Source organism: Mauremys mutica, chromosome 5, assembly GCF_020497125.1.
Source record: "Mauremys mutica isolate MM-2020 ecotype Southern chromosome 5, ASM2049712v1, whole genome shotgun sequence".
In the NCBI taxonomy this organism is placed as follows: Eukaryota; Metazoa; Chordata; order Testudines; family Geoemydidae; genus Mauremys; species Mauremys mutica.
This window is the reverse complement of record NC_059076.1, coordinates 24880598-24891984: the sequence shown is the minus strand read 5'-3', so window position 1 is coordinate 24891984 and position 11387 is coordinate 24880598. Positions and strand designations below refer to the sequence as shown.

Below are 11387 nucleotides of genomic sequence, written 5' to 3'. Positions count from 1 at the left end.
ACATATGAGTTAACAGTGTAATACTGTTGCAAAAAAAAGCAAACATCATTCTGGGATGTATTAGCAGGAGTGTTGTAAGCAAGACACAAGAAGTAATTCTTCCGCTCTACTCCACGCTGATTAGGCCTCAATTGGAATATTGTGTCCACATTTCAGGAAAGATGTGGACAAATTGGAGAGCAACAAAAATGATTAAAGCTCTAGAAAACATGACCTATGAGGGAAGACTGAAAAAATTGGGTTTGTTTAGTCTGGAGAAGAGAAGACTGAGGGGGGGACAGGACAACAGTTTTCAAGTACATCAAAGGTTGGTATAAGGAGGAGGGAGAAAAATTGTTCTCCTTCACCTCTGAGACTAGGACAAAAAGCAATGGGCTAAAATTGCAGCAAGGGAGGTTTATGTTGGACATTAGGAAAAACTTCATAACTGCCAGGATAGTTAAGCATTGGAATAAATTGCCCAGGGAGGTTGTGGAATCTCTGTCATTGGAGATTTTTAAGAGCAGGTTAGACAAACACCTGTCAGGAATGATCTAGACAATACTTAGTCCTGCCTTGAGTGCAGGGGATTGGACTAGATAACCTCTTGAGGTCCCTTCCAGTCCTACACTTCAATGATTCTATGATAAGTAGCATTTTTGTGCTTTCTTCCATGCTACTCCTCATGCCTGGGAGAAGCTCCCCACAACCATCTGCAAAACTAACTCATTATCCTTCTACAAAACCCTCCTTACAACTCTCCTTTGCTATGATGCCTACAAAAAAATTCACAACAGCTAGGCTGGTGGTGTGCTGAGACCGCTGCCTAACATATGGACCAATATTGTCTCATTGTTTCCTTGTACTCCCCCATCTCTCTGTCTCCATTTCTTGTCTCTTGTCTCATACTTAGGTTGTAAGCTCTTTGGGGCAGGGACTGTCTGTTCCGTGTTTGTACAGCACCCAGCACAATGGGGTCCTGATCCATGACTGGGGTTCCTAGGGACTACAATAATTCAGATAATATAAATAATTCATAATGCGATGTTCTGACATGGTAAATCACTATTTGTGAACAAACTGAGTAAAAGAAGGTTGGAAAAAAGAGAGAATCACAAGTGTTTTGAATGCAGAGAAAAAGCCAGCAGAGAACTAAAGAAACAGACCCAAGAGAATTCCCAGAGTGATACAGAACATCTATATCCATAATTAGGAGATACTGAGAGCTCAGAGATCCGTACACCACTTTCCCTCTTAAAGACTTTTGCCATTTAAATGGAATGGAGCCATTTTATTGTATAATAGCGATTTTTCTATAATAGCTATGTCCATGCCTATAGGTGATGAGCTGGCCTTGTAGATTTTAAAAGGCTTTAGCAGGTTAGGCTCTGGCTAAAAAAATATAGAGAGACCTTTTGCTCTAAGTAGGGTCAGGGCTGGAGTGAGCTCCATAATGCACCTACCTCTGTGCTAACAAAGCTCTGGCGTTAGTAATTTCTCCCAACACCCACTCAAAACTTGGCTCACCACAGAGTACAGTTTCAGAGAATGAAGGGGAAGTTTTTCTCTCTCTGGAGGGAACATAGAAAGCGAAGGAAACGGTTCTTTGATTTCATTCTTAGCAACCAACCACTGTCTGTCAAGGTCTCCATCTGTTAGGTCTCTTCATTTCCCTGATCCCAAGTCACTGCAGTATCAATGTCAAACTTTGAGCTGGCTTCCAATTTAAGAGTGCTGAAGCTTTTCCTGATCAGACTGAGGGATTGCTGTCTATTGAGCCCAGGTACATCCATTATTCAGGACTGCTGCATGCTATTTACCTTTCTAATGTCAGGTCAGTGTTGTGGCCTGTGCAGAATAACTGTGTTTCTTTAACATCTCTATAAATAAATATAGATACAGGAAAAAAACATGGCTGTTAATTGCACCAATAATGCTGAAAACATGAATTCTGAATTCAAACCTTTTTTATCTCTGAAATAAAATGCATGATGAAGTGCTTGTGCTTGTCTGCATTTTCCCTACAAAGACATGGTCAGATGTGTTAATTTAATACTTATATTTGACCTCAAGAGGACACACAATTCAATTAAAGGAGAATCCTGGCTCCAAAACAGAAAGAAACAGTAGAGTAAGTACCCTTAGCAGCACCATGATATCATCATTCATTCATCAGCAGCTCTCAGACCTGCTCTAAACTTCTTTATTAAAGAGCACGGCGCTGTGCTAATTAAAATGTGTGATGACTGTAAAATTGAAGCTAATATAAATATGCACAGAAATCTGGCATTATTTGTTTCTAAAACTGTTCCCCAGCTGTCCCCGATGTCCTTTCTTCATGTATCTCTTAACCCTTTTGTATGTGTAATACTCAGATCTGTCTTTAAAGATATGTATATCAGTGGCTCTGTATTTGAAGGAATCCTGCCTGAGGTTATAATACTTCCTATTATATATGGACCTAAACTAGAATCCCCTGAATCCAAACCCCTGAATTTTGGGGATATTTGGGACTGAATATGAACCTCATCCTATATCTACAAGGAGAATGGACTGGAATCCCAGTCTGAACAATCCCAAATTTCAGGTGAGCTCAGATTCAGAATCACCAAGTCTGGGAAGCAGGCTGCAAGCAGCTAAGGGCTGCAGGGAAGGAGGACTAGGAAGAAGCTGCTGCTGTTTCTCTGCTAACAGATGAACATCCAGAAATTTGATGGAAATCTGCTGCTGCTGGTGTTAGGCCCTCCACTCCCAGGCACTCCCTGATGGGTGACCCACACAAACAACAGCAGGGGAGAGAAAAGTCTTTAAAACAAGTTAAAGATGCAAGGGGGAAAAAAATATATCAGTCATAGTCCTAAAGTGCAGGTATGTTAGAAAATGACTGGGATAGAAATTTTTTAAAATAAAATGTGTACTGTCCCTTTCATCTTTTCCGTTAGTGAAGTCTCCCGGTGAATACGGTATTAGTTGGACAGTGGGGTGTAACTACCTTTCTGTGGCTTTCTTTCTAGGGAAGCCAGCCAGCTGGGAGTAAAGATAAGATAGGCAGCATGGAGAGGGGTGTTGCAAATGACACGTGACAGGAGGCCTCAGTGTTTGGTAAGCAATATCTTTAACACCACAACTGAGGGATGTGACTTTCAGGGTCACTTTTGCTGCTGCAGTTTTTATCTGTATCGTTATTTTCATGCTATATATGAAATGAGGCTTAGAAACACCACTGTGACGGCTTGTTTCCCCTTTACTACTGATTGCTCTGAGCAACTATTTGGGGGAGTGATTTTGAGGGGTGAGGAAAATGTGCACCCCAAATGAACAGTGGGAAATCTGGCCTCTGAGTGTGTGATGAAGAGTCTGATTATAGGCACAATCCTGCAAGCCACTCAGTGGGAAATCAGTGGGAGTTGAGGGAACTCAGCACCACTTATTTTTGTCCTTACAAATGTATCCAATGTGAGTGCACAGATCAGAACTGTGCTATGCATCCGAAGAAGTGAGCTGTAGCTCACGAAAGCTCATGCTGAAATAAATTCGTTAGTCTCTAAGGTGCCACAAGTACTCCTGTTCTTTTTTCTTAGATCAGAACTGATTAGCCAGTTTCCCCTTCCCAGTTTGATCACTGACTCCATTGACTTCAGTGGAGTTACTCCTGATTCATATCAGTGTAAACAAGCCTCATGGCGTCTCCCAAAGTCCACGGCAACATACTTCCAGTCCTGCTTATTACCGGCTTATTACCACCACATGAGTGAGCCACTCTCCTCCCTCTGCCAAGTTTTCTTTTTTTACTAACTTCCAAAATGCAGGGCATAAGTAAAGGCAAACTGGAGCTCTTTGTATCTTTAACTAGACAAAGATTCAGGAATAGTGAATGCGGTAACAGTGCATGCAGGATGACCTGAGAAGGTTCAGTGTCAGGGCATGTTTGCCAAACAATATTGTGGCTACATAAGACAATGACCTTTTATAATAGTGTTAAATGAGACATGGAGGCTGCTGAAAAACTGTTATGAAACATTGTCTAGCATGACAGCATCTGACACAGAGATGAGAGAGGGCTTGTTCCCTCTCCCCAAGGGACTATTTAAGGGTACGCTGGCTCTTAAGACCCCATTCCCCTGGTCATCTGGCCTTTGTGCTGTGGTGCTGGAACTAGGGGTGCTGCCACACCCCCTGGCTTGACGCAGTAATAACACCAAATACATTATTTCCACCATCAGCATGTCCCAGCATGCCTGCCTATGCCAGCCACTCTTCAATCCCTGTCTTGTAATCCTCCCAAGGGCTTGACAAAGTACAGAAAGTCCAGTCCCTTTTAACTGTTTCCCAGCAATCTCACTCCACTCCCCATGGGTTTCTGGGTCTGTTTCTAAAGCAGCTCCTTGCCAGCTCTCTGCTGGGGAGCTCCCTTGCCTCTCTGACAGCAGCCCACTTCTGCCTGAGCTGCAGTTTCTTTATCATGGCTTTTGATAGTCAAATAATGAGCCACAGGTGGGGGAGTAGTGGTTCTGGCTATTAACTCCTCCGTGGCTATTGCAGCATAAGGTCTATGAATGCCATCGCAAGGGGCCATGCCCTGCTCATCTGACTCATGCAAGACTTCAGCAGGAGTTTTATGTGAAGGGAACATGAGTAGGCCAGGTCCAAGGTCTGTTACATGACTGTGTTGTGCTGCAGGAGGAAACAAGTTTGCTGTGTAATGGAGCTGGCAGATGATCAGAAAGTGCTGGTCTGAAAGGTCAAACCCTTTATGTAACTTGTTACTCAAGTTTGCCATCTGTTTTTATGATATGCTTATATTCTTAGAAGTATGTTTTTATTGTTTTACGAGTGTCATGCATTCCTAGCTGAGAGAACAGCAGAGCAGTTCGGCTTTCTAGCGTTATACAGAGAGTTGTCACTGAGGGCATAATTTGAAGACTTTGGGGTCATGACAAGTGTATCTGAGGACAACACATGGTCAGCAGAACCTTTGCTAAGGATGCTGATGCTCAAAGATGAGCCCAAGCTCTGTTTGCAGGACTGGCAGTCAGAAAAAATATCCTTTCATTTGTAAATTGAGCATATATAAAGGGACATTATAGAGAGACGCTAAGTAATGAAACTGGACAATGCCATTTCTGCAGTCGCTATTTTGAGCAGAACAGCACTATGGGCCTGATCCTGCAATATTCAAGTGAATGGGAGTTTTGACATGGATTTCAGTGGGGCCTTTTGACAGAGCATCTTGAAAAATGTGTAGACTCTATTCTGGCTGTCTATGATTAAATGACTTATAATCAAATGTCTTTCCAGAATAGTCTTCACTAAATAATAATAATAACAGCAACAAGAAAAGAGTCTTACTTGGGACTGTTGTTCTTCAGTTTTAGTGCATGCATCTGGGAAGGGCCAAGAGAAACTGAGGTTTGCCAGCTCCATTTTTTTCTCTTTTACCTCAACCCCAGCATAAATCATACTAAAGAGTGGGGACTGTCTAGGGGGTGGGTGTCGGGGGGCAGGACTCTGGAGACTGTTCCCCCTCTTAGTCTGAGAAAGCCCAGATTTGGTGACCTTCCTGGCATGTTGCAAAACGCATCAGTTTGATTGGGGTTTGGAGAGGGCTGCAGATATATTCCCAGAATGAAGAAGAGGTGAATAGGAACTTTTTCATAGGTGGCTGGCTGGCTGAGTTCCTGGCTGATTGATTGTTTAATGCTGCTGGGTCCATACTTAATATTGATTGAGTGCTGGAGGGCCTAGAGCCTTCTTTAGCTATCTTTTTACAGAACTGTTTACATCAAAATGTATATATAAACTAAAGAGTAGAACAGGTGAGAAAGGTATTGCATGCATGATGATATACCCATGTGCCCAAGATGTGTATATATATATCCAAGAAAGCTGGGCATATCACCAAATCCTCATTTTCTTGACTGGATTGTTCTTCTTGTAGAATACTTTATATTAACTTAAAAGTAAAAATGTCTCTTTAGAAAATTTATAAATCTTATCTAACATCTCAAGGGCTGACAGAAGTCCCTGTTTTTGTTTCTATTTTAGAAAGCAAAAAAGCATTCTTACTGAAAAAGTCCCTAGTTTATTGTGTGTGTCATACCTTCAACAGAAATGATTTTAATCAATAAACTAATTAAGGGGCTATTAATCTGGTCAAAGAGCTTGATAATAAAATTCAGATGAATAATCTCGGAGTAGTGGCGCTCCTTGAATGCTTTGAAAATATGGGCAAGTAAACCAGCTAGTTCGTCCAAGTGACTTTCAAACATGGAAAGATACCCCCTGTATCTGTAGGTCCAGCCTAATCACTTACGAGACTCCTTCTCTTAGGGATTCGACTTTGAAGCAGAATATTGAAGAACTAACTTTTAAGGACATGGCCATATTTCTTGGATGACACACTCATGAAGGTAAAACAGAGATGATGTTTTAATATTCTGAAGAGCCACCTTTGGAAACTCAAGCTTAGTTTTGCAGTCATCAATCAGGCAAATCTGATCACCAGGGGCCTGCTCCTCAGCCCAGACTTGTTATCTCAAAGGGGAGCCAAGATAACTCTAATTGAGTAAATGGGTGTAGGTAACAGAATATAACCAAGCCCCTTTTTCTCAGAAGAGCAGACCCGCCCTCTGCCGTATCTGTCACCGGTGGACTGGTGTAGATCTCCTTCCCTCTTCCCTATGTGGTGCACAAATAACAAAGATTGACCAGAAATAAGGATTAAACAATTGGTAAGTGTATTAAGGGATAAATTACAGAAAAGAGAAGGAATACATGTAAACAAGCAATAACTACCCGTATATAAACAACACAAAACCAGTGACACAGCAGCTCTTCCTATGAGCATAAAGCTCAGGCCCAAAAATACAGAACTCACCCTGGCAATTGAAAATGTAACCCCAACTAAGAAAACCCTAATTAATTATGTGTCACTATATTCCAGCACTTCCGTGGTGACAGTGAAGTCCAGGACCTCCACTCCATGGGTAACTAGAACCCGTACAGGAGGAGCACTGAAGAGTCCCTCGATGACAGTTGGGATAGAAGAAACGGACCGAGAACCCTTTAGTTGTTGATGTTCCCAGGAACAGGAGCAGGTAAGGTGGAATGTGTCATCCTCTTTCTTCTCACTTTAGGAGTAAATGGTATTCTTCGATGGTGCACTGGTGCCATGAAGACCCAAGATGGACTGCACCACCAGTCTGTGATTACAGTACTTTTATACAGTTTGTGGCGGGAAAACATGGTATGATCCTAGGAAAGGTGGGAAACAATCTGAGGTGGCTTGGCCTTGAGATTGCCCACAGGAGGGAAAAACCAGTTTAATCCAGTTACATCCAGGCCAAGCTGACAGTGCATAGAGGGGTCACAAAATGGAGTCACAAGATGACAGTTCAGACTCCATCTTGGTTTGCTGCAATAGCATTAGAAACTGATTATTGGGTCTAATACACACATGTAACTTAATAAACCATGAACAATAGAACATTTCATACCCAACAAGCTAAGTCCTCTCTGTACTGCTTTGGTGGCATAAAGGGGACTCAACTGAAGGGGCAGTTGGGTATTCCTCTGTCACAGGAGAATCCCTGGTGGTGCAAAGCCAACATAGGGGGTCTTCTAGAGTGAGACCGATGTGGTGGCTTGAGGAGGTGTGGCCCAAGCATGCTGTGCTCCAGTTATCCCTTTCAGTGTAATGGCCCTTAGGGGACTGTTCCTGCCAGTTTATGTTAGAGCCAGGGACGGCTCTAGACATTTCGCTGCCCCAAGCAGGGCGGCATGCCGCGAGGGGCGCTCTGCCAGTCGCTGGGAGGGCGGCAGGCAGCTCCGGTGGACCTCCCGCAGGCGTGCCTGCAGAGGATCCGCTGGTCCCGCGGCTTTGGTGGACCTCCCGCAGGCACGCCTGCGAGAGGTCCACCGGAGCCACTGGAGCCACCTGCCGCCCTCCCGGTGACTGGCAGAGCACCCCCCACGGCATGCCGCCCCAAGCACGTACTTGGCATGCTGGGGCCTGGAGCCGCCCCTGGTTAGAGCAGCCCTGTAGCCCCAAGGTTCTGAGGATGCAGAGATGAAACAACATGGAGTTTCAGTATACCTGAGGATCCAGTCCTGGATCTGGAGGACCGCATACAGTCTCTGAAAGAAGTTTGCACCATTTGACCCACACATTTCACCAGATCAAGGAATTGACAACAGGTGTCATTTACAGGTGCTATTGCACCGGTCCTGGAAATGTTTAACCAGGTTTGTGCCAATCAAATTTTAACCCTGGTTTCTGAAATGCTATTGAACATAGTTTGGCCTTGTCTACACTTACAGATACAATATGTTCAGCACTGGGGAAGAAGGGCTGGTAGATTTAGAATAGGGAAAACACCCCACAAGAAGTTGCAGTCAGTACCATGTGCATTGTGGGCACATAAGAAATACTAATAATTAACCCGTTTGGTGGAATCTTTGTAAGTCCACAGTTGGTGGCACTGCTGTAGTATGTCAGAAAGTCAACACTGGCAGTGTCTTTTGTTTGGTGGTGTGTCCCCAGGCACACTGCCACTGGCAGTGACTGAGCTTGGGCACAAGACTATGTGTGGAGATGAGGTGCTGCAGAACTCCTGCTCCGATGCACTTTAGTTCATTTATGGCACCCTGAGCTAGAAAAGCTGAGCTGCATGTGCCTCTGCCCCTGCCCCTGGACTGGGAGCCTCTCTCATTTCAGCAGCAAAGAGGAGGGGAGGTGACTGTCCTTTGCAAGACTCTGTGGGGGAGGGGAAGGAGGGGTTTCCTGTAGATTAGCCCTTGATACTACAGAAAGCCTAGTGAGCCACTGGTGAGACTTCACCTTCCTTTGAGCTGCATAAGAGGCTGGGATCACTGCTGCACTTGCCACTCACCGCTCTTCCCCTGATTCCAGCTGTGTCTCAGTACCTGTCTGTATCACCCGTAAACTTCTTCACTGCCACTGCCTTCTGCACAGACCAAGATCCACTGGGTAAGTCCACTGGGGCATTTCAACCTTATTGATGGAGTTATATATATTTTTAAACTGTCTAATCTAGTGACTGGTTTCCTTCCCTGTGCCAGGGAGAGGAGAGATGAGAAAAACAATAGTGGAAGAGCTGTTCTGCCACCAACTAATGAATTAGATTCTGAAGCTGGTTTGGCCGACAGTGAGAGAGAAAATGTTTTGTGATTTGCCTGGAGTTCTCCACTGCATTTAATTTACCTGCAAAATTAGATGTCCAAAATAAGAATGTAAGACTGATGGCTGAATGGTGAAAGAGCTCAGGAACTAGAATATGGAGAGGGAAACAAGTATATTACTTAGAAATTTGGATGTATGTCTATGTACCATATATAATACACAAGAGCTCTTTTATCCAAACCTGTTTAGTACATAATACCCTTTTTTCTGAATCTAGGTTACACATCCCCAGGTATATCAGTTACCTGTTAACATACCTGATTTTCTGAATCCCCTTTTACACAAATGGTTTTAATTTCCCCAAAACATTAATGAAAATGAGGATTGTGCCATGTATAAATCCATATATACCATACCGGTTTCCTGTTTAAATATATGCGTATGTACATACATATACCTGTCTGTGCTCTGTGAACATATGTAATAAAGCATTGTATAAAGCATAGGATTTATATATATGTTTCATGTATTTGTATTTATATAGAGAACTAAAATGCACAGCTACAATATGTTTTTATGGAGGGTTTCACCTGACAGTTAAACCTTTGTACCCATTATAAATAAGAGAAGTAACAGTTTAACTAATGAATGGCTGGCAGGTTTACAGGATGTTGAAAATTAGGATTTTTTTAAAAGGCCTGATAATGAGTTTTCCAAAGCATGGAAAGCATGAACACCAACGAGAGTTGATTTTGTCTCTAAAACTATATATTCTTAGTTAATTTTAGCTCTTGATGTGTTTGTTTGAAGAGGTAAAATACCTAGAATAAACTGGTTGGTCTTTCGAAAACCAGTTAAAATATGTGTTGTTGGGTTTTGTGATTTGTAATTGCATTACTGAGTTACAAGCGCTCTTCCTTTATGATTTAGAAAACTTGTCCAGTGCCAGTTGCTTACTGTAGGAAATTGCTAAGACAAGAGTTCACATCATCTCTTTGTCAATATAAAATATCTTAGGCTGGCAAACATTTTTAGTAAAGTTGCTTTAAAAATCTCAGGCCTGGTTCTGCTGTGGCTCATGTTGGTTTGATAGCCATATAATGTCACTGATTTCAGGTAAATGACTCCTGATTTACCCTGCTGTATGTGAGAGGGGAATCAGGCCTTTGGACTATACAAGTCAACATACAATGCACGAGAAAAATGCCTGTATGCGCCCCAATTTACACACTTAAGGTGTTTTCCTCTTTGGGGTTTGAAAATGTTATTTAAGTTATGGCATCTATGGACAGAAAGATATGATTTCTTTAAAGAGGGCATTTTTAGTGTTCAGTTAGAAGAAAGATTAAATATTAAGATCCAATATTTTAAATGTATTCCAGATAAATTATTTTGTCTCCTGACTTGGTAATATTACTAATAGTTTGAGAAAGGTTATGGATACTGAACTTCTGCCTTGAAAGGATGCAGTGGAAGGTCTGAAAGCAAGAATCTTTCTTGAGGATAGGCTTAATGGGGACAACCTGGTTACACAGAAAAATGGAGTAATGAAATAAGTGGAGAACTAAAGGTCCAGTACAGTGTTGTGATAGAAAATATGGTGATTTTATCTATTGTGTGGTCAGCCATTACTCACACAAACAGGGCCGCCCAGAGGAATCAGGGGGCCTGAGGTAAAGCAATTTCGGGAGCCCCTTCCATAAAAAAAAAGTTGCAATACTATAGAATACTATATTCTTGTGGGGGCCCCTCTGTGGCCCGGGGCAAATTGCCCCACTTGCCCCCCCCCCCGGGCGGCCCTGCACACAAACCCCTAATTGATTGTAATGGGATTGAAACATCTGTAAGGGCTGCCCTTATATTAGTCCATTTATATCATTACATCATATGAATACAAGTCATCAGCTTGCTACTGTAAATGTGTTCAATTAGGATTTTTTAGATTTATTCTGGGATCATCCATCAAGGATGAAATATTAGTAATCCATAGACGATATTGCTGGGACTACGCTGCTGCTTGATCCAAAGAGTTTCCTACTGGGTTTTTCTAAATTAGGTGCTGGGGTAAGAAGAATTAATGTCGTTGATGACTTACTTTTTGATAGGAAGGATGAGTGTTAGAGGAAGATTTTTTGAAAGAGAACAAGTACAGCATGTACCATTCATGAATAGCTCACCGACATGGGCAACATTTCAGTTACGGAGAAAATAACTTACTTTAACCAAAGTTGATATAATGATGATATAGTCCCCTTCGTTCATCATA

General features: G+C 42.5%; 1 protein-coding gene across 2 annotated transcripts in view; it reads left to right on the top strand.

Annotated features, from left to right (window-relative positions):
• Positions 1-6642: 6642 nt before the first annotated feature.
• The window catches only part of LOC123370704 (broad substrate specificity ATP-binding cassette transporter ABCG2-like), a 36727-nt gene continuing 31982 nt past the window's right edge, over positions 6643-11387 (top strand). Inside the window, exons 1-3 of one of the 2 annotated variants that reach the window (XM_045017422.1) lie at positions 6643-6710; positions 6923-7076; positions 8891-8968. The gene's annotated coding sequence lies outside the window, so the exon portion shown is untranslated. The remainder of the gene's footprint in view (positions 6711-6922; positions 7077-8890; positions 8969-11387) is intronic. The other variant, XM_045017423.1, reaches the window with a different exon arrangement.